Genomic DNA, 23,972 nt, shown 5'->3' on the forward strand with positions numbered 1-23,972 from the left:
ATTCAATTTGACTACTGCAATTACACGGATTAATGTTTTCAATTAGACACATATAATTTGTTTTTGAGTTGATTTCAAACTAAATTTGCATCTGATCTGTTGTAGATAACTTATTTTTGAGAATCAAAAGTTTCTTTTTTAGAGGAACAATCTGTCTTTTTCGTTAATCTAACTCTATTTGTTGTGAGATTTGCAACTGCAAGAAAAAATCCCGTTAGACCGCAAAATAAGGTAAAAATATATTCCAGCCATTCGGAATCGTAAAGTGCATTAAAAATACCTATAAACCAGAAAACTCCTGATAAAGCGACCATCCGAAGGTACATTTTAGCGTCTTGGTATATGTCTAGTTTTCGAATATTGGAAGCTTCAGTTCGAATTTTACAAACTTGAATAATTACAAAAGTCAAACAGGATGAATTTACAAATACTGATACCATAACAGGTCCTGTGAAAAAGATTAGGTTAGCAGGGTAATTATTTGGAAAGCAGGCATATGAACCGTATCCAGAAGAAAGAAATATAGGTCCAAATACATCAATACAGATAGATGGGATAACTAAAAATAGAGGCATTATCGATCCTAAGGTTGTTAATCTTCTTTTTCTTTTCCGGAAGCTCTCATTAGTTTTTATTCTCATTATTGTCATTTTCGACAACGTTGAAGTAATACATGCGACAGAAATAGTCATGAAAGAAAACACAGAAAGCCACAAATAATGAAGTATAACCCCAATAACATAACACATTGTTTTCTTTCCAGAAGCCCCAATGCCAACCATAAATAAAATATTTGATAGCATGATTGATACAGATATATTTTCAATGTTAGAAAGCGGAATACTAGTGATGAGATTTAATAGTCGGTTGACTATAATAAGTACACATAACGCAATAGCCGATACAGAGAATGAAAGATAGGTTATAATGACAGAAATATCATTCCCAGATATTTTAGGAGCTTTTAAACTGAAAATTGTTAAACAACTCATTTGGTGACTGGACGGGTTTATGCTATCTGGACCATTCGTTGTTTATTGCTGATATAATTTTTTCATACGTCTTTTTTTTAAAATGAGTCGGAAGTTTGTTTTTCTTATGTGTTTTGTTATTATAACAGACGTTTTTAATAACAATCAATCAGAGAGATTGGCTCTGCAGAGAGATTAACCTGAGAGTAAGCAATATTAGTCAACTACTACATACTAAAAGATCAAAGGTGTTTCATTCTAGGTTCTTAAGAATAAAGATATTTTGGGAATATACGATAAAGGGACAATAATACCGGTATAAAGACACATATAACTGACGAAGATACTCCTATAGATTAGAACTGACGAAGATGCTCCAATAAGTTAAAACTGACGAAGATGAACATGTTTGACTGGCTATTACAGGATAAATAATAAGAAATGAAGAATTTTAGAAGTATCTCCTTGTGAAGGCTGCCGATTTAATAAGAAAACTGAATAAAGTTTAATACTTAAATGAATCTTTTATAAGTATTAAAAAGAAAATAACACGTTAAAACATTTCATGCGTCCGGAATGCTTTTCTGGAATTTTTCTTCATCAAAACCGCTCAAAGGTGAATATTTAAAATTCGTAGATATATAAGAACCGAAATAATGTACTTTTATTTGACAGTACAGACACCGAGTGTCTTCTTATTTACGGCTTTAAGTAGATCTTTCGTGGCTTTTAAGAGTCACCCAAACGATCTTATGTGTATTCAATTTGACTACTGCAATTACACGGATTAATGTTTTCAATTAGACACATATAATTTGTTTTTGAGTTGATTTCAAACTAAATTTGCATCTGATCTGTTGTAGATAACTTATTTTTGAGAATCAAAAGTTTCTGTTTTAGAGGAACAATCTGTCTTTTTCGTTAATCTAACTCTATTTGTTGTGAGATTTGCAACTGCAAGAAAAAATCCCGTTAGACCGCAAAATAAGGTAAAAATATATTCCAGCCATTCGGAATCGTAAAGTGCATTAAAAATACCTATAAACCAGAAAACTCCTGATAAAGCGACCATCCGAAGATACATTTTAGCGTCTTGGTATATGTCTAGTTTTCGAATATTGGAAGCTTCAGTTCGAATTTTACAAACTTGAATAATTACAAAAGTCAAACAGGATGAATTTACAAATACTGATACCATAACAGGTCCTGTGAAAAAGATTAGGTTAGCAGGGTAATTATTTGGAAAGCAGGCATATGAACCGTATCCAGCAGAAAGAAATATAGGTCCAAATACATCAATACAGATAGATGGGATAACTAAAAATAGAGGCATTATCGATCCTAAGGTTGTTAATCTTCTTTTTCTTTTCCGGAAGCTCTCATTAGTTTTTATTCTCATTATTGTCATTTTCGACAACGTTGAAGTAATACATGCGACAGAAATAGTCATGAAAGAAAACACAGAAAGCCACAAATAATGAAGTATAACCCCAATAACATAACACATTGTTTTCTTTCCAGAAGCCCCAATGCCAACCATAAATAAAATATTTGATAGCATGATTGATACAGATATATTTTCAATGTTAGAAAGCGGAATACTAGTGATGAGATTTAATTGTCGGTTGACTATAATAAGTACACATAACGCAATAGCCGATACAGAGAATGAAAGATAGGTTATAATGACAGAAATATCATTCCCAGATATTTTAGGAGCTTTTAAACTGAAAATTGTTAAACAACTCATTTGGTGACTGGACGGGTTTATGCTATCTGGACCATTCGTTGTTTATTGCTGATATAATTTTTTCATACGTCTTTTTTTTTAAAATGAGTCGGAAGTTTGTTTTTTATGTGTTTTGTTATTATAACAGACGTTTTTAATAACAATCAATCAGAGAGATTGGCTCTGCAGAGAGATTAACCTGAGAGTAAGCAATATTAGTCAACTACTACATACTAAAAGATCAAAGGTGTTTCATTCTAGGTTCTTAAGAATAAAGATATTTTGGGAATATACGATAAAGGGACAATAATACCGGTATAAAGACACATATAACAAAATTATATCTAGTAGTCATTATATAGTTCTCAAAACAAGACACAAATAACTAAAGGATATCTAAATTCAAGATACAGTCATCAGTATAAGACACGATTAAATAAAGGATATCTAGAAGACAATATAAAGTCCACAGTAAAAGACACGAATAAATAAAGGATATCTGGAAGTCAACGTACAGTCCTCAGTATAAGACACAAATAAATAAAAGATATCTAGAAGACAATATACAGTCCTCAGTAAAAGACACTAAGAAATAAAGGATATCTGGAAGTCAACGTACAGTCCTCAGTATAAGACACAAATAAATAAAAGATATCTAGAAGACAATATACAGTCCTCAGTAAAAGACACTAAGAAATAAAGGATAACTGGAAGTCAACGTACAGTCCTCAGTATAAGACACAAATAAATAAAAGATATATAGAAGACAATATACAGTCCTCAATATAACAAACAAATAACTGAAGGATATTTAGAAGTCAACATACCATCCTCAGTATAGACAAGTTTCTATACCATGATATCTCCGCTCGATTATGTCCAGTGTTTCATATTAACTGTTTAAATAATAGTTGAGGGAATAAATCCAAGTAGTCAAATTCATAAAACATATTAATCTAATAGACATTTATATGATCGAACTTTTTAAAGTTCATTAATATTTATGTAGGCTCTCCTGGGTACACCATGTAGTATATCCCTTTATTCTTAAAATCTCTTTAATTGCCTCTGTCCTAATTTTGAATATCTGCAAATGTGTATTATAAAAAATGTGTTGTGTGTTTCTCTATTCCAGTGGAATCTGGGTTCTTGAAACATAAAGATGATAGTATATAAAAAATAATCATTTTGGCTACCAGGCTTTGTACGCAAGACTCATTAGTGACACTCGAATAAAAAAATGTAAAATGCCATATAAAGTACGAAGTTGTAAAGAATAAAGGCAATTTTCAGATATGACAATATAATTGATAAGTCATCAGCCCTCGGGGAGATAAATTCCTACAATAGTGTTAAAATACGCATCAACGATAACAGCTGACGTCAGTGAGTGACGCTTGTTAAAATCTAAACAGGTTTAATGTTAGTTGCAGGTTCCAAATAGTTGACGACTCAATGACCCTTTTGATCTGAGACAAGAATATTGCTTCCACCACATGAACATAGTTGATAATCTAACTTGTCACCTTATTAAAAAAAAATCGTCGAGGAATACTTTAATTTATTCTTATTACTTGTTACGCCAATTGTGTCCTTTAATGTAAAATACTAGTTACATAAAAATCTTCATTTCTATAGGCATTACAATGTGTTTGATCTTAATCCTAGTCCACTTAGCTAGCAGAATGTACCTGTTGTATTGTCGATTATTAACTGGTGTGTTTCTCTCGTCCTGAGTATACCTAGCAGAATGAACATGTTGTATTACCGATTATTAACTGGTGTGTTTCTCTGGTCCTGAGTATACCTAGCAGAATGTACCTTTTGTATTGCCGATTATTAACTGGGGTGTTTCTCTCGTCCTGAGTATACCTAGCAGAATATACATGTTGTATTGCAGATTATTAACTGGTGTGTTTCTCTCGTCCTGAGTATACCTAGCAGAATGTACCTGTTGTATTGCCGATTATTAACTGGTGTATTTCCCTCGTCCTGAGTATACCTAGTAGAATGTACCTGTTGTATTGCCGATTATTAACTGGTGTGTTTCACTCGTCACGAGTATACCTAGCAGAATGTACCTGTTGTATTGCCGATTATTGACTGGTGTGTTTCCCTCGTCCCGAGTATACGAATATTACCACATAGTTTGATTGGATTGGTCATTCAGGTTTGCTTTATTATTTATAATGGTTTGATTATCAACATCTTATTTGTTAAATTGTAAAAGGGTTCTATCGATTGATAGCAAACTTCTAAAAAAAAAGTCATGTGAGAAAAGATTTATGAATACCTTATTTGTTGTGGTCGGAAATGATAAACAGTTCAGAAAACAAAAAACAATAAAATCTAAAATCGGTAATTTATTCAAAATGAAAGTTAAATATATACAAAATTAATCAATGTTAACAAACAACGAAAAACAGCTGATAATCTTGAATGACACATCAACAAAAAATCTGAAATGACGTACACAGTTACAAGAGTGTGCGTGTTTATATATACATATATATTTTCAAAGAGTAAAATATCACAACAGAAAGTAAACAAAATAGAATGAAATTAGAATGAACACACATAACTATTGTTTACACCCACAATAATCAATGTACTAGTACATGATGTACTAGTAAAGCAATATCTAAAGAATATATGTTTTACATTTATCATTTCGGGGCCTTTTATAGCTGACTTTGCGGTATGGTCTTTGCTCATTTGTTAAGACTGTACGGTGACATATAGTTGTTAATTTTTGTGTCATTTGGTCTCTTGTGGAGAGTTGTTTCATTGGCAATTATAACACATCGTCTTATTTTTATATGTTGCCCCGATAGTTATAACTGACGAAGATACTCCTATAGATTAGAACTGACGAAGATGCTCCAATAAGTTAAAACTGACGAAGATGAACATGTTTGACTGGCTATTACAGGATAAATAATAAGAAATGAAGAATTTTAGAAGTATCTCCTTGTGAAGGCTGCCGATTTAATAAGAAAACTGAATAAAGTTTAATACTTAAATGAATCTTTTATAAGTATTAAAAAGAAAATAACACGTTAAAACATTTCATGCGTCCGGAATGCTTTTCTGGAATTTTTCTTCATCAAAACCGCTCAAAGGTGAATATTTAAAATTCGTAGATATATAAGAACCGAAATAATGTACTTTTATTTGACAGAACAGACACCGAGTGTCTTCTTATTTACGGCTTTAAGTAGATCTTTCGTGGCTTTTAAGAGTCACCCAAACGATCTTATGTGTATTCAATTTGACTACTGCAATTACACGGATTAATGTTTTCAATTAGACACATATAATTTGTTTTTGAGTTGATTTCAAACTAAATTTGCATCTGATCTGTTGTAGATAACTTATTTTTGAGAATCAAAAGTTTCTTTTTTAGAGGAACAATCTGTCTTTTTCGTTAATCTAACTCTATTTGTTGTGAGATTTGCAACTGCAAGAAAAAATCCCGTTAGACCGCAAAATAAGGTAAAAATATATTCCAGCCATTCAGAATCGTAAAGTGCATTAAAAATACCTATAAACCAGAAAACTCCTGATAAAGCGACCATCCGAAGGTACATTTTAGCGTCTTGGTATATGTCTAGTTTTCGAATATTGGAAGCTTCAGTTCGAATTTTACAAACTTGAATAATTACAAAAGTCAAACAGGATGAATTTACAAATACTGATACCATAACAGGTCCTGTGAAAAAGATTAGGTTAGCAGGGTAATTATTTGGAAAGCAGGCATATGAACCGTATCCAGCAGAAAGAAATATAGGTCCAAATACATCAATACAGATAGATGGGATAACTAAAAATAGAGGCATTATCGATCCTAAGGTTGTTAATCTTCTTTTTCTTTTCCGGAAGCTCTCATTAGTTTTTATTCTCATTATTGTCATTTTCGACAACGTTGAAGTAATACATGCGACAGAAATAGTCATGAAAGAAAACACAGAAAGCCACAAATAATGAAGTATAACCCCAATAACATAACACATTGTTTTCTTTCCAGAAGCCCCAATGCCAACCATAAATAAAATATTTGATAGCATGATTGATACAGATATATTTTCAATGTTAGAAAGCGGAATACTAGTGATGAGATTTAATTGTCGGTTGACTATAATAAGTACACATAACGCAATAGCCGATACAGAGAATGAAAGATAGGTTATAATGACAGAAATATCATTCCCAGATATTTTAGGAGCTTTTAAACTGAAAATTGTTAAACAACTCATTTGGTTAACGTGTAATTTTACTCCCACAAACTGAACTTCAATATATACCTCGCCACATCTCCAATTATCGATCTGGGTACTGCCGATTATTCCGTTATCAGAGGGAAATGTCTCTTGTGTATCTGATTTAATGTAATGGTATCTATATATTTGAAGCTGAGAAATTGAAGAGGTATATGTGCCATTACCTGTAATATAATTTGTGTTAAGTATTTCAATCGTATGATTATAAGTATCGTTTTTTAAAATGACTCTTACTCTTCTTTCACTCAAGTATTTTCGAATATTTTCAATTTCATGGCGGAAGGCGGATTTTTGTATAATCATTTTTACTCGTACAGTAGCAATTTTTTCATCTATCCATATCTTGAATTCCGATGTTCGTATTGTAAAGTTCTTTGTATTGTAGCTGCAGCTTACCATTACTGCAATTTGGTGAAAGATTTCTTTTTGTATCCCTTTATTTGAAATCAAAGAAAATATCAAATCTATATTGATGTTTGTGTAAACATCAAACTGACTGCAAATACCCTGTTGTTGTATCTGAAAAAAAAGGAAATTGCAAATTTAAATTTCAAAAATTAAAATCCCTTAAACTGACAATGTACAGAAGCATGATACATTGTCATCATTTATTGAAATGTATCTGATATATGATTAAGTTAAAGTTTATTTGCAGAATATGTGTGCAAGACAATAAAATAAAAGGAAATGAAAACGAATATGAATTTGATTTTAAATATGGCCTAGTAAGTCTCATACACAGTGCCAGAGTTCGTATGTTCAATCCCCCACAAGCTGGTCAAACCAAAGACTTAAAAATTAATATCGAATTCGTTTCTTTGCAGCACGCGGCAATTGGACGTAAGAATGAAACTGTTATAATAAATTTACTGTTTACAAAACTTTTGATTTTTTTAAATACTAAGGCTTTTTTACTTAAAGAATATATTACCTTAGCTCAATTGGCCAAACATTTACGAATTTCAGTCCTCAATACTCTTCAACATCGTACTTCATTTAGCCATTTTAACTTTTGGGATTCGAGCGTCACTGATTTGTCATTCGTAGACGAAACACGGTCTGGCGTAAATACAAAATTTAATCCTAGTATCTTTGATGAGTTTAATTACATGGACAGTTCTGAGTCAGAATGATGTGTTCATGTAGAGTGAAATGTCTTCTGTGCACTGAACATTTTTTTGTGAACTTACACGGTAAAATTGCATGTCGGTGTTGCACAGAGCAGGTTCGTAGTCAAATGAGATGACCATGCAATTGTTCTAATATGCATGCCAATAACATGAGTAACCCATCCGTATTTTCTTCTAGTGAGTACTGCGTGTTCTATTTTGGTTGTTTTTTTTTTTTGATAACTTGGAAATGTAAATTATAAAGAAAACTACCTTTTAAGTATTTTCACAGCTTCATTTCTTGTCGATTTTTATAAATGAAATTCCTTTCAAAGGTATATATCAGCAATTTCTCAACGAGTTTTAAAAATAAGCGGGTAAATATCATGGTTTACGAAAGTTATGTTCCTTTGAAAAGTAAATTCTATAAATAGTTGCGTCGTACGCGCTATCTCCCTCACATATCGTTTTGGATTTTTATCAAATTTAAATTAAAGTTCATACATCAGTAATGTCTCTGACGAGTTAAAAATAAAATCTATCAACCATTTTTATATGTGTTTTGTTCCTTGACAATGTAAGTTATATGGTTAGTGCATTTCCGTTACACCAACATTTGTTGTCATATTGTTATAAGCATTACGTATATCGAAGGTGGGTATATGAACAATGTCTTGGAAACCGAAGTTTTCTTTGCAAATTCAATAGACAATTATCATATTAATTTCCATTGGACAGATTAAATATGTGCGAGGGACATTGGAATTGTGCAAAAAGGTTATTTATATTCTAGACTATCTTTGAAGAGCAATTTTACAAATTTTTTTAAAACATTTTCTACAGTTTAATATATACTAGTATACATACCATCATACTGTGTTTAATACTTATATAAAAAAGTAGTGTACAATGTATACATCAATGAGATCGCAACACGACAATAAAAACAACCAAGACATTTGATTGTTACCTATGGTATTCATCAGTAGACTAGAGTCCATATCAAATTTGAAAATATAAATCATTTACGTTTATAAAACTGGTGAATATATTAATCAGATAAACGCATCATATATTGCAGGCTTACACTTGTCATTGAGTACGAGAATATTTAGGATCCAAAATTCAGAAAGGTTCTGACAAATACATGAAAAGTAGTCTATAACTGGGAAAGAAAATTCTTAGTTTTTAGTAAAATTCTGGGCTGTTCATACCATCGGGATGGTACCCAATAATCAGCATTTATTCTTACCTACCTGCAGATGTTTTATATTTAAAACGGATTGACGTTTATGAAGCCATGTACTTAGATGCATTTTTTGTATTTCATCAAGGTTGATGATTTATATGAAGAGGGACTCACGGAATATAAATTGAGATAAGAACTTTGTAACCATCTTAAAAATATAGTGTTGTTAGTGATTTGGATTTGCTTATATGCCATACTTTTGACGTTATAAACGATTAGTGTTTCATAAAACCCCATTGCTGAAAGTAAAGGCGGAATTCATCAAAGTGTGAGAGACGGACAACTCAAGATTACGAAAAAACAAGCAAGTCGAAAAAAACACTACATAGAAAACTTAAGACTGAGAGTAATTAATGTTTAAACTTACATATTGATTATGCAGAATTAAAATGTTTGCTGAATTTAGATTAACTAAGCAACAATATTACTAATGTCTGGCATCAATGCACATTAGATGAGTAAAAATTAGAACAAAACCCCAGTGTACAATTCTAACACCAATACAAGTGGATCAGAAAAAGCTCTTTTTTTAAATTATATACATTTTATTTGTCAAGACATTCAAAGGAAGTTGACGTAGATATAAAGATTGCTGTTTGATTCAGTGGAAAGAAAATTCATTCATCTTCAGGACGCGAACAAATAAACTATAAATCAAAACAGTAGTTTCGGCAAAATGGAACAATCGAAATTAAGGAAGGAAGCTTTGGCAGTTACTTTGAAATGGTTATTTATCTGCTACAATAAGTAATTTTGACCTTGCAACAGAGGCACTCCTGATCCCTGGGAGAGTTATTGTTCTTTCCGTGTATGAGTTTTTCACGTCACTATTTTGACTTGAATCAGGTGGTAAAAACACAGGGATTTTAACATCCCGCACAATAAATCGGACGCTCATATTCAACACGGACTTAACTACCGGATAGGAAGAGTCCACAGATGACTGGACCCCTTAAACCCAGTCGTACATTTATGGCATATACCGTATAGCGGTTTATTTTCGCGGGATGCAAATTTTCACGGATAGAACAAAATCGCCAAAATAATTCCGCCAAATTAAAACGGTACATGCAAAGGTATTGATAAATGTTTTGAATACGCCAAAATATTAACCGACAAAATATTTCGTATTATACCTTATTCAATGAAAATCGCGAAATTGTACACCCGCTAAACTTACCCTCTATATGGTATTATTCCCTTGGTTTGTTTACAATTTTCTTACCTCTACTGTCCATTCTCTGCATTGGTTTTCGTCAGTATTACCTTCTGTTGGGTTTCCTAAAGAAATAAGTATCGACATACTAAACGCCTGTTCGGAAAAGCTATTTGTATCATATACTTCGTTTATGCATTTGATCGAATACATATCGTTTGCAATATTTGACTCTAGGCAGAAATAATTCCTATACAATTTTAACAATTGACGTACAAAAATTGGATTGCTGTGACTTTGACATAGATTGTTGTTGCTGGTTGATATCAGATTTGTCAGACAAAACCGAATGTTGGTGTTGCGTGGTGGAATAACCTTGAAATTTGCATTATTAAGAAAAAATGTCATTTTGTTCTCCTTCTTCATATCAAGTATATATTCATAATCGCCTTCAATAGCAGCAAACACAATATCGAACTCTTGAACATCTGTGACATTATTACATAATGCGCAGAACTTATTCTTGAATGTCAGGGTCTTTCCATTTGACACGAACAGACCATTTTCTGCAAAATTATTTTGTAAACATCTTTCTTTCACAGTTATGTTTTTGTACGAATCAGGACAAGAATCCACTGCAAGAAAACCAGTTTGACCTGGAGAGTTAACGATGTAAATCTGGCGATAACAGCCAAATGATAGTTGACTATTGCTGTTCTTGATAGTTCCATTATAATCATTACAGCAGTCGTTAAACATTGGACAGTCTTTATCACAGTAGCAGTACCATTTTTTTTTATTCTGTGCGACGGAACAAGTTCCAATATCATGACATGGATCACGGCGAGGTTCTGGAAAGGTATTAAGGTGCATAGTTGGCTGAGTGCTTAAAACATTGAGAAAATCCAAAGTCTCATTTCTTTCGAGATTCTTGATTTCTGTAGAGAAATTTGTATCACTTTCAGACAATACTTTCGAAAGGCCACCATTAACGGTTGTCAATGATGTCGTAAATACTTCGGGTCGATATCTTTTGTCGTCTTTAGTGTAAATTGCAGAACCATCAGAGATCCCTTCAGTCTTTGTTAATGTATCATGATTGTAATTAACAGAACCATCAGAGATCCCTTCAGTCTTTGTTACTGTATTATGATTGTAATTTGCGGAACCATCAGAGATCCCTTCCGTCTTTGTCACTGTATTATGATTGTAATTTGCGGAACCATCAGAGATCCCTTCCGTCTTTGCAGCTGTATTCTGATTGTAATTAATAGAACCATCAGAGATCCCTTCCGTCTTTGTTACTGTATTCTGATTGTAATTAACAGAACCATCAGAGATCCCTTCAGTCTTTGTTACTGTATTATGATTGTAATTTGCGGAACCATCAGAGATCCCTTCCGTCTTTGTAGCTGTATTCTGATTGTAATTAACAGAACCATCAGAGATCCCTTCCGTCTTTGTGACAGTATTATGATTGTAATTTGCGAAATCATCAGAGATCCCTTCCATCTTTGTCACTGTATTATGATTGTAATTTGCGGAACCATCAGAGATCCCTTCCGTCTTTGTAGCTGTATTCTGATTGTAATGTGTTGAACCCTCAAAGCTTCTCTTCTTCCTTGTGACAGTATTCTGATAGTAATTAACAGAACCATAAGGAGTCCTCTCCATCTCTGCGGCTGTATACTTATAGCTGTTTGCTGAAATATAAGGGACCTTTTCCGTAGTTTTGACAGTTATATGAATGTAATCTGTTGAACCATCAGAGCTCCTCTTCCTTCTTGTGACTGAATTCTGGTTGTAATTCAAAGAACTATCAGGGGTACTCCCTGTGTTCGTGACATAATTCCATGATAAGACACCGCATACTAGAAGAAATAATATGGGTAAATATGACTGTCGAGTTGTCTTCATTTTAATGCCCAGATAACTAGTAACAAAGCATCGGACCCTTTATATACCAGACAGAGTTGAAGATATATTGCTAAATAACAATTAATAGATGGAGAGAAATATTGGTTTCAAACGAAATTTGTACAAAATAAAATGTCAATACTGTTATCACCAAATTGATATTAAATGATAAATATTTACTGCCTGTTGTGGTAATTTGATGTTCACTTAAATATAAACTGCTGATTTAATGACGGAATGTTAATTAGCAAACATCTAATCTTAACTTATTTTCTTTCAAAACTAAATTTCAAAGATAATTAGTCCAACAAAGAATCTATATGTTTCAGCTGAAATATCATCACGTTTTGGAGTCGGTTTTTTTATTATGTAGTTAAGACAACAATTAAACACATCCATTCGTGTTTATAACACCACTAAAATTTAATTAAAATCATTCGTTATTGATTATTGTTACACAACATTACAACATGTTTCAATGTATTGGTACAATTGGTTTGATTTGATTTTGATTTTTCTTTTGGTTTAACGCCACTTTTTAACACGGCATTTAAAATGTATGCTATTTCGTGGCGGCCAGTTTTTATTGGTGGAGGAAGGCGGATTGACCGGAGAAAACTACCGACCTTCGATCATAAAACTGACAATCCTAGACAATTAAGATTAGAGTCGAGTGCACCCGCACGAGCGTGGTTCGAACTCACAAAGTTATAAAAACATTCTTTGTGGTAGTGGTGCCTATACATGTAGGTATAGAATCACAAATTCGGAAAGAACACACAAGAAAGTAGCACATATTTTAAACAAAACACTGCCTACGCATAGCTGTACCGTCGTCAATAGGTGATACATTTGGGTAGTTTTGGTATCAAATGAAAGCTTGCGGACTTTTAGATAAATAAACTCATCATAGATACCAGGACTAAATTTAGTATATACGCCAGACGCGCGTTTCGTCTACAAAAGACTCATCAGTGACGCTCGAATCCAAAAAAGTTAAAAAGGCCAAATAAAGTACGAAGTTGAAGAGCATTGAGAACCAAAATTCCTAAAAGTTTTGCCAAATACAGCTAAGGTAATCTATGCCTGAGGTAGAAAAGCCTTAGTATTTCAAAAAAAAAAAAATCAAAAATTTGTAAACAGTAAATTTATGAATATAACCATATCAATGACAATTCATGTCAGCACAAAAAGTGCTGACTACTGGGCTTGTGATACCCTGGGGGAAATAAATCTCCAGCAGCAGTGCCATCGACCCAGTGGTTGTAAATAAACTCATCATAGATACCAGGACTAAATTTAGTATATACGCCAGACGCGCGTTTCGTCTACAAAAGACTCATCAGTGACGCTCGAATCCAAAAAAGTTAAAAAGGCCAAATAAAGTACGAAGTTGAAGAGCATTGAGAACCAAAATTCCTAAAAGTTTTGCCAAATACAGCTAAGGTAATCTATGCCTGAGGTAGAAAAGCCTTAGTATTTCAAAATATTCAAAAATTTGTAAACAGTAAATTTATAAATATAACCATATCAATGACAATACAATTCAATTCAATGACATTAGAGCCGTTGTTGAAAGTTTCTTTTGAATAATAATGAAGTATATATAATTTCAATAGGAGGGCACATTTGCCCTGTTGGTCAGATTGGAAGTACATTTTTTTGAAAGGTATACATTTACCATCAATTCGATCGATCGAAGTCAAAATCATTCCGAAAGGAAGAAGTGGCTATGCCTCAACCACTGACAGGTAAACTGTGTTTAAATACATTTAAAAGATTAGAGGTATATGATTTTCCTTCAGAAAAGAAACATTTATTTGTTTACGTCCGCAAGGTAAAAAGGAAAATAACAAAATTACCGAACTCCACGGAAATTTTAATAAGAAAGTCCTTTATTAAATGGCAAAGTCAAAAGCTGAAACATATCAAACGAATGGTACGTAACTGTCATATTCCTGATATTATTTAAAACTGTATATTTCTCCTTTTTTTTTAAAGATAAAGATGACTGTATTTTAAATAAAAAAAGCTAGTGATCGTACGTTTAATTTGATCTGAGCGTCAGCATTACTAACTCACGTTTATTTAAGTGACAGTGTCATTACTTTCGTCGCCATTAAATATACGTTTTTATTTCCCTAAGAGTAGACAGCATTTTTCTTTTAAATATGAATAAGTACTTTCCATCACGACATATTTCTGCAGCTTCTGAAATGTTGATTCACGTATGATTGGTTGTTTGCTAAACATTCAGTAACAGCTTTGCTATGTATTTTCAGAACAACATTTATGTTGGTTGTGTTAGTTTTATGACACATTGTCTAGTTAGGTAAATGGAGGTTATTTGCCCGTTATCATATTCAGTTCAAAAAGTTAAAAAAATAACAAAAATACTGAAGGTAGCTTCACTGCATGAAATGATACGTTTACAAAATTTATTCTCATATTAAATTTCTAGTTTTAAATTTAACTTCTGATTTACGAAGAATTATTTATAATAAGTAGTTTATGAAAATTTAATGCTTTTGTTAAATTTCAAATTTTCTTGAGTTTAATTCCGATATATGGGTTATTAAATTTGTTAATTATTTGAAAAATAATACCAGTTTAAATTTGTTATTTAAAAGATTTAAATCTAGTTTATCCTTATTAAACTTTTAGTTTACAGATAGGTTTATATTTTAACAAAACTACTAATATAAGACAATTTAATTGAATTTAAATTGGATTAAGTAAAAAGATTATACGAATGTATTTTTTTCAATAAATTTGAAATTTAATGCCAGTTTTCGTAACGTGTTTATATCTTGTTTTATTACACAGGACTACTTCTCCTTCTTCTTCTTTGTGTCAACAAGGCTTCAATACTGAAGAATACATGTTGTACAAAGTAAAACCGAGCGTTATAAAAAAGAAGGAAAAAGACAACATTACAATCTGGCTTTTTAAAATTGTCCAAACAGAAAAAAAAAATAGAAAGTTTCGTTGCAAATATATCAACAACTTACGTAAGGAAATATTCAAATTTTGAATATCCCAAAACTTTTCACAATGACAGCCAATGAGGGGTAGATTTAAACCAAGATAAAGGTCGTTCTCGGATTTCCATAGATATTTCTGGTTATTTTTTTCAATTACAGAAAATACAAAACTGACACAACAATAGACAAGAGCTTAAATAATCGTTTTTTTTTTTTTTTTTTTTGTTTTTTTTTAGAAATTATTCAGTTCTGATAAGTTTCAACAAATAAATTTATTGAATTACATATGTACAATACAATACACAAATAGAATATTTTTTTTGAAAACAAGCAGTTTTGATTATCCCCATTATAATAAACTAAATATATTTTGACATTTATGACATTTTAATTACAATTGATAATATTTATAATAATCATATATATACTATTTTTTCCCTCAACAGTGTACTGTCTCAGGTATTTCGTAAATATCGTATTACTTTAGTAATATATATAATGGGATACACTCTTTTTGTCAACAATATCTGTTTCAGAGGAAAATATTTGTTTTTAAATTAAGTTATCTCCCCTAACATTGCATTGGTAAAGCTTAAAAAATACATATAAATCTGTCTTCCTCTTCATATTTAATACAAGTTTAAGAATGGATGGATAAATCTTTATAAATTTAAGCGCAAATTTTTAAATATTCACGAAGTAAACGGGATTTTTCTGAATTCCGGTTGTATTTGCTCCTGACTCTTTCGTAAATCATATTACGCGTTTGTACAACATAGTTCGCGTTTTTGTAAGGTCTAGTTATGAGGGCGCATTACCCAGACGGGGTAAAATACAAACATAGTTTACACAAATATGCATACAACTATGACGATGTGGTATGTTACGAATGGATAACCACGCAATAACGAAGCCGTACAGAAACATACATGTATATAGATACATTCTTTTTTGTGTTAACATGATATATACCCATGTATATTTCCAGACATTTATATACCAAAATGGAGACCTATTCCTATTATAATGATTTAATATGCGCTACAATGTCATTACCTCTTAAAACCAAGCTTATAGATACTTGGGAATTCCTACAGTCTACTTGTGATGTCAATTGGGTGCAAAATTCAAAATAATGCGGAATATAATGTGGTTTTAACCGCAACAAAACAAATACTAACATCAGACACTTAATCAGAAATAACCCTGACCGTTTTAAATTTCCCACCCTTTTAATAAATATTAATGAAGCTTGCAAGACCTATTCAAGCTATCCCTATAGCCTTACCCCTGGGGATTAATGCATTAAGTTCTAAGATAATTTTTAACATCTTTGGTTGTAATATATTATTTGACGACTCCTCTTCCAAAAACCACAGTTAAAGATGCTTTTCGAACGTCTTTATTGTAGCAGGTTATTCTTATGACTAAACTTTTATCTTCCAAAGGTATTCATTCAATTTCATGAATGTTGACTTTGACGTTGCGCAAGATATTGGTGTCACTTTGGAAATATGTGTTAGAAGGCGGGTTATTCAAATTCAAGCTCTTATCCTATACAATAAATATCCATGTTATGCATATCATTCGAAAGTAAATTAGCCATAGAAATCAATAACATAGATGATTTTGTTGCTATGTCTATTTTTTTATTGAAAAAATTTGCTCATTTCGATGACTATAACGTCATTTCAAAGGTGTCCCGTTGTTACAATTTTGTTTTATCTGCGTCTTTGAAATCCCAGTGCGGATTCTTTAGTGAGTAGAATGGTTTAAAATTTTACAACTGTATTGTATACATTTAACGTTAAATGAAGTGATAGACGTTTTTAACTGTAAGAGAAGGAAGATCGTCAGAAGAGTATAAATAAAAAAGAGAAAAAATGTCAAAAATATGCAAAAAACTTTCTGTCTTCACTTTCATAAGATATAACGGACGAAAATAGATTTTAATAATATCAGAAAAATTATACCTGTCCTGGAGAAGCTGTCTGAAGTCATCATTATGTAACTGCGGTCTTATTTTAAAAACATCGTCATTTTTCCCGTGTCCAATAAAATATCCCGATGGATAAAATAACACAAAAAATAATTCAGAGGCTTTTTATCAAACGAATTCTACTATATCTCAATTTGTTAACACCTGTTAACTGATATTAATGGAAAATACATTTAATTTTTTATTTATTTATTTATTTTAAATATTGTGTTATCAAATCAAAACGTTTCTGCCTTTTATGAACTGTATAGGCCGCCTTTTAATTAAGTGTCCACTGTATGCAACGTAAATGCACCTATAGTGACAATTTCTTTTTTTTAATATAAAGGACAAGGAAGACTTGTCCACATTTTTTCTTTCTGTTACAAGTATGTTTAAAGTAATAATAAACGAACTATATGAGTTTAGTTTCAAAATAAGGAAATTGATGATGAACATATTCTTATATTCATAGATGCAGTTCTGAAGAAAATAAAGCAATGACAGAGGCGATTTTGATCTATGTGAAGGGTCAGCATCAAACTGTTGAAGAGGGCGTGATCAGGTGTAAGTACATCTATAGCTGCAGCACTTATACTTATAATATTTTGTAACAGTCGTTAGACGATCAAAGTTACCTATCCAATGCGTTTTATCACTTGTTTTCTTAAACTTATGATTGTATGGTGGATTGGGAATTACGTTTTTTCAAACGACCCCCCCCCCCTTCCCCCCAAAAAAAATCCAACCAAACACCAACAAAAACACCAAAACAAACAAAACAACAAAAACAAACACAAACAATATCAAATAAACGCGCTTAGTAAAAAGTAAAAAGAATGATTCGATCATCCCCAAATTCCTCCATGAATATCAAATGGCCGTCAATTTATGACAGATTCCGATTTCTTTCTTTACCCTAATTGATTAATTGGCATTACTACATCGCTTTTTTTAATTCTGAGATGTGGCACGTGACCGTCATTTGGTTAAAAAAAAAAGGTCCGTTTCAAACTTAAAGTAAGATTTTGCCTCAGATTTGGCTAGCTCTGTCTTGAAGGCATCACTTTGATGTCGAGATGGTAAACAGCAATAGAAGCGCAGTTCCTTTCCTTTTATTTTTTAGTTTATGTACTCACTTTTTAATCAGTATATGCATGTTCGAATATCATTGAGAATTTTTCCAAAGCTGTCGTTGAGAGCGTTTGTTTGCGTCTTAACTTTAAAAAAAATCTTCTATTATTCTTCTAAAGGTTTGCAGTGTATTTTTACGAAACAATTGTACACACCATATATATGTATATAAATTATATCTGATATCATTTTATTGGTGGTTATATCTACATATTTTAGAATTAAAATCAAAATGTATCTTCATATAGAAAAGAAGATGTGGTATTGCAAATGAGACAACTTTCCACTAGAGACAAAAATGACACTGAAATTAACAACTATAGGTTACCGTACGGACTTCAACAATAAGCAAAGCCCATACCGCATAATCAGCTATAAAAGGCCCCGAAATGACAATGTATAACAATTCAAACGAAAAAACTAATAGCCTAATTTATGAACAGAAAATGAACGAAAAACAAATATGTAACATTTGCACAAACGAAAACCAATGAATCATTGGCTCCTGAAATGTTGGCGGGATCCCAACCCTCCTCAGTTTGTTTATCAATGAGTAACATGTATGGACCTATCATTCAAACTGTACAGGTTTTCGAGGCGTTATTCTGTTTTCTTTTATTATTTCATTTAGGCTTTGGCAGTGAAGTATTAATTTTAGGTTAGATATTTTCACATAGTTCTTTTTTTTTCTGCAGGTGGGATTGAAACGTATTTCAATTCTGTTAAACAGAAGGAGATAATGGAGTTAACAGGGAAAAAGGAAGAACATAATAGAAAAATGGTTCTCTATGGCCGAAAACACAGGGTATGTGCTAAATTAACACTTGAGACAGTTTTGGTCATCTGGATTAGGAATAAACATCGGTGATCATTATTCTTAAAATAGGAATTTCAATAAAGATTGATTAAAGACACATTGAAACTTATATGTTTGATGCTTTTGATGAATTCAAATGAATTAAACGTAATCAATTTGTTGTAGGCAGTTTGATTAAGAGATTTGAAGGTTCATGTAACTTTTCCGTATATTATGGTTAATTCATGGTTTTCATCTGTATATATTTTTTTGTAAATGAGAAAATTACCATTTTAACAAATCGCTTACTCAGAGACGGGTCCGGATTTTTCGGAATAAGAGGAGAGCGCCTTTTTTTAAAATCTGTTAAAGAGGGCGGACCCATTTTACCCTAAAATCCCACTGTTTTTTTTAATCCGAGTTAAGGGACCCCCGTGATACGCCTATGCTATATACGAAAACAACTGTACAAGGTACCAATACTTAATTATTCATTATTTATAGCGATTTCAATTTCGTTTGTTGATAGTAATGCAAGGGAAATAATCAAAAATATACATCATGTGGTATTTACTTAAATTTTTATTTCACCATCTTCTGGGTATACTGTACATATGTGTCTTTTTTACAGAAACTTATCAACAGAAGAAGAACCCTAAAAGAAAGAAAAATTGATCCAAAGGCTGAGGAAAGGTTCATGAAAGCATTAGAGATTGAAACCATGTCCTCAGAAGATTCCGATTCTGAGGACGATTCTATCTTCGTTACACGTCCTCTGTCGTGGGTGTCGACAGAGTTCAAACAGCTGATACAGCATTTGGATAGAAAATTCGATCGTACGTTAAATGCTCAGGGGAAGAGATTAAAATCCAAAAGAACAGTCGGGGAGCCATCAGATAGACCGTGTCCCAAAAAGCCCAAGGGACTGGAGTGGATGTTTGGCTAAGGTGATATGGAGTTTTGACCATCAGTCATTTCAGATACATGTACTAATGAACATTTTGGCATACATACATGGTCTTGTTTAACTTATTACGACGAATTAATTTGAACTTATGTTGCCGTCTCGTTTTATTTTGTTAAATTGTGTTTATATTCAGTTTCAGTTAAACATGTAAGAACCACGGGTCATTCTCCCTTAACTTAAAACCATTTGATATGCTTGGTGGGATAGGGAAGCGGCGGATTGACACGCACGCGCCGCACACAAACATATTTTCACTTTAGTACACAATTGTTAATTTTTTGTAAACTTTTGTTCGCTTATTCTTTCAGATAATGTACATGTTTATTTTTAAATATAATGTAGCATGTGTATGTCATTGATTATGATTTGTTATTCATTTGTTTTGTCTTATTATTTTTGTGCACTAAAACTGTTAATCAATTCACAAAATTCATTACATTTATTTTTGTGGTTTTTATAAATAGATTTTCTTATCCTGGTTGCCCCTTCTCACGAGGAACAGGGTATGGTGAATAATGAACATATATGTACATGTCATCAATACGTTGACTTCTCGAAAAAAAAAGAAATCATAAATTTAATGTAAAAAATGAATATAGAAATATAAAGAACACGTTTTCAGTTTGTCTAGATTTTTATTTATCAAAATAAGGTTTGATCAGAATGTGATGCCAAATATGTAACACTTCTTCAAACATGTAGCTATTTGAATGTGTATAATAAAGAATATGACCACATAAAATGTATTTACTTTATTATTTATACTTTTAAATAGCTTGTTCCGGGGCTTCTTGTGTAAATAAGAAAAATATGATTTCAGAGTTTTATAATGCAAAATATACTTCTTGAGTATCGGGACTATGATATAGGTGTGCTGCTCGATTTTGGTTTATCGTTGCAATTTCGTGATTCTAATGTGTTTGATGTGAAAATGTTCTCAGGGCAGTCTTTTCTAAGATTCATAGTCCAGAGTCTTCTGATTACTGATTGATCGAATTACATTTTGCTGAGTCAAAGTGTTGGTGTCTTTTTTAACGTTTTTTAGCGTTTAGAATATGTGAAGCAAAATGCAGCTCTTATTTTTCTTTTTTAACTCATTACGGAACAAAAAACGATAAATGACATAAACATGATAAAGGCATGTAGCAAGTCAAGATACACCTGAAGCTTGAAACTTTTACAGCCATATGGTACAGCAAATTTGTGCATAAGGTTATAGCCTAAGTCTCACTTAATCATCTTTATAAAAATACAAACACTCTTGTTAATTGTGAATCTTGTAGATTTGTATATCATCAAACTATCAACATATTTGCACACACCCTTTCCCCTTTTTAACGCTTATAACAATCGAAAAAAAAAAAACAAACGAACAAACAAACAAACAAAAAAAGGAAGAAAGAAGTTACTTAGAACATTTGGAACAGTTTATTGCGGGTAATAAATTGATATTAAATATTAAATTTAATGGCAATTACATATGAATAATTTTCAAATTTACGAAAATTTAACAATATTTAAATTAGTACATAAAAAGTTTATTTTAATTATTGCATTTGTAAACTTTAAATTTAATTCACAGTAAATGGTTTAAATCAGAAAAATAAAGACATTTGTTCTGCTTTAAATTTCTAATTTTATTAAATTTACTTAAATTTTCCCTAATTGAAATTTCTCATTTAAATAGGTTTACTGCAATTTAAAAGAAAATAAATTTTAGATTTATACAACTTTAAAAGTATATGTAAATTGGGTTAATTCTTAAAAGTTTATTGGTTATATTAAACTTAAAGTAAATACGGTGTAAATAAGATATTTTCAAATGGATTATACTAATGATAAATTTTGAAATTTTAAATATATATTAGCTTTTATATGGATATAATTTTCTAATAAATGCATCATTTCATGCAGTGCTTAGGCTTCTTGTTTCAAAAGAGTTTAAAAAAAATTGTTAACTGTTATTCTTCGAATATGACAATATTAATGTAATTGATAATTCCTCTCAATACAGAAGTGCTGACTACTGATCTGGTAAAAAAAAACTCGTCAATAATGACTTCTATAGCAGTGGCATCGACCAAGTATTTACAAAAATACTCATCAAAGATACATTTGTATCAGACGTCAGAGAGTGACAATTGTTTAAATCTATACAAGGTAGTCACAGGGTTCAAATTGTTGATGACTCAATGAATATTGTTTCCAAAACAAATGCACAGATTATAACCTTGCTTGTCACCTTATTCAAAATAATTCTATTTAGTATACTTTATTCTAATTACAAGTTGGGACAATTGTGGCCCTTATGTTAACAACAAAATGTATGCCTCTTTGTAATATATATCTTCATTTCTTGAAACACTACAAATGTTTGGGTCTTCATTTTCTAGCCGGCTTACATAGCAGAATTTACCTGTTGTATTGCTGATTATTAACTGTTGTGTTTCCCGCGTCCTGAGTATGCGAATAATAACACATTCTTTTATGGGAATCGTCATTCAGGTTTGTTTTATTATCTAGAATGGTTTGATTATAAACATCATAGTCGTTCAATATAAAAAGGGTTCCATCGATTGATAGCAATACATTGTTCGTTATAGTCGTTTATGATTAATATAAAACCATAATTTGGAAAATAAAAACAATATTATCTTTGATCGGTACTTTATTTAAAATGAAAGTTAAAATATATACAAAATCAATCAGTGTAAACAATCAATAGTACATCATCACAAAATCTGACATGACGCAAACAGCTAAATTTGAAAAAATATAAACGTGTTAAAATACATATTTTCTGTTGGGAAGATAGTATTACAGCAAAGAAAAAAAGAATAAAACAAGTAAGAACACATTTTACTGTCATCTACATCCACAATAATTAATATTAAACATTAAACATATTATAACATAATATTAAACTTTATCTAAAAAATAATGTTGCTCTAATACATTAGAACAGCCGAAGATGCCAAGATAAGTCAGAACTAACGAAAAACGTAAAATCACAAAAAAATGAAATCCGAAGAAAATTCGAAAAGGAAAGTCCCTAATCAGACGGCAAAATCAAATGATAAAACACATCAAACGAATGGACAACTTCTGTTATATTCCTGTCGTGGTACAGGCATATTCAAATGTAGAAAATAGTGGATTAAACCTGGTTTTATATCACTAAACCTCTTACTTGTACAACAGTCGAAGATTCCCCAATAGGTAAGAACTGACGGCGATGACCCGATATGTAGGAAATGACGGATATGCCCCGGTATGTTAGGGTAAGAGCTGACATGGTGATCTGATAAGTTGGAATTTACAAGTATGACCCCATAGATTAGAACTGACAAAGATGCTCCGATAAGGTAAGAACTGGCGAATATGCCCTGATAGGTTAGGGTTAAAACTGACAAAGATACTCCGATATGTTAAAATTGTTGTAGATCCCCGATAGGTTAGAACAAACGAAGATGCTTCTACTAAGGTAGATTCATGGTATACCGCCTTCTTGAATTGTACAATCACATTACAACATCGGTCTAGTTATTTGACCAAATCACCAAATTTGGAAACACATTTGCAATTTAATGGTTAGACTATTTATTTATATAAAGAAAACTTGTTAATTTATTGTATTATCCAAAATATTTTAACAAATATCAACCTTTTTGGTTTTTAAAATTATTTTTTTCAAATGAGCCA

The sequence above is a fragment of the Mytilus galloprovincialis genome, chromosome 9 (genome assembly GCF_965363235.1).
Source record: "Mytilus galloprovincialis chromosome 9, xbMytGall1.hap1.1, whole genome shotgun sequence".
Classification (NCBI taxonomy): Eukaryota; Metazoa; Mollusca; class Bivalvia; order Mytilida; family Mytilidae; genus Mytilus; species Mytilus galloprovincialis.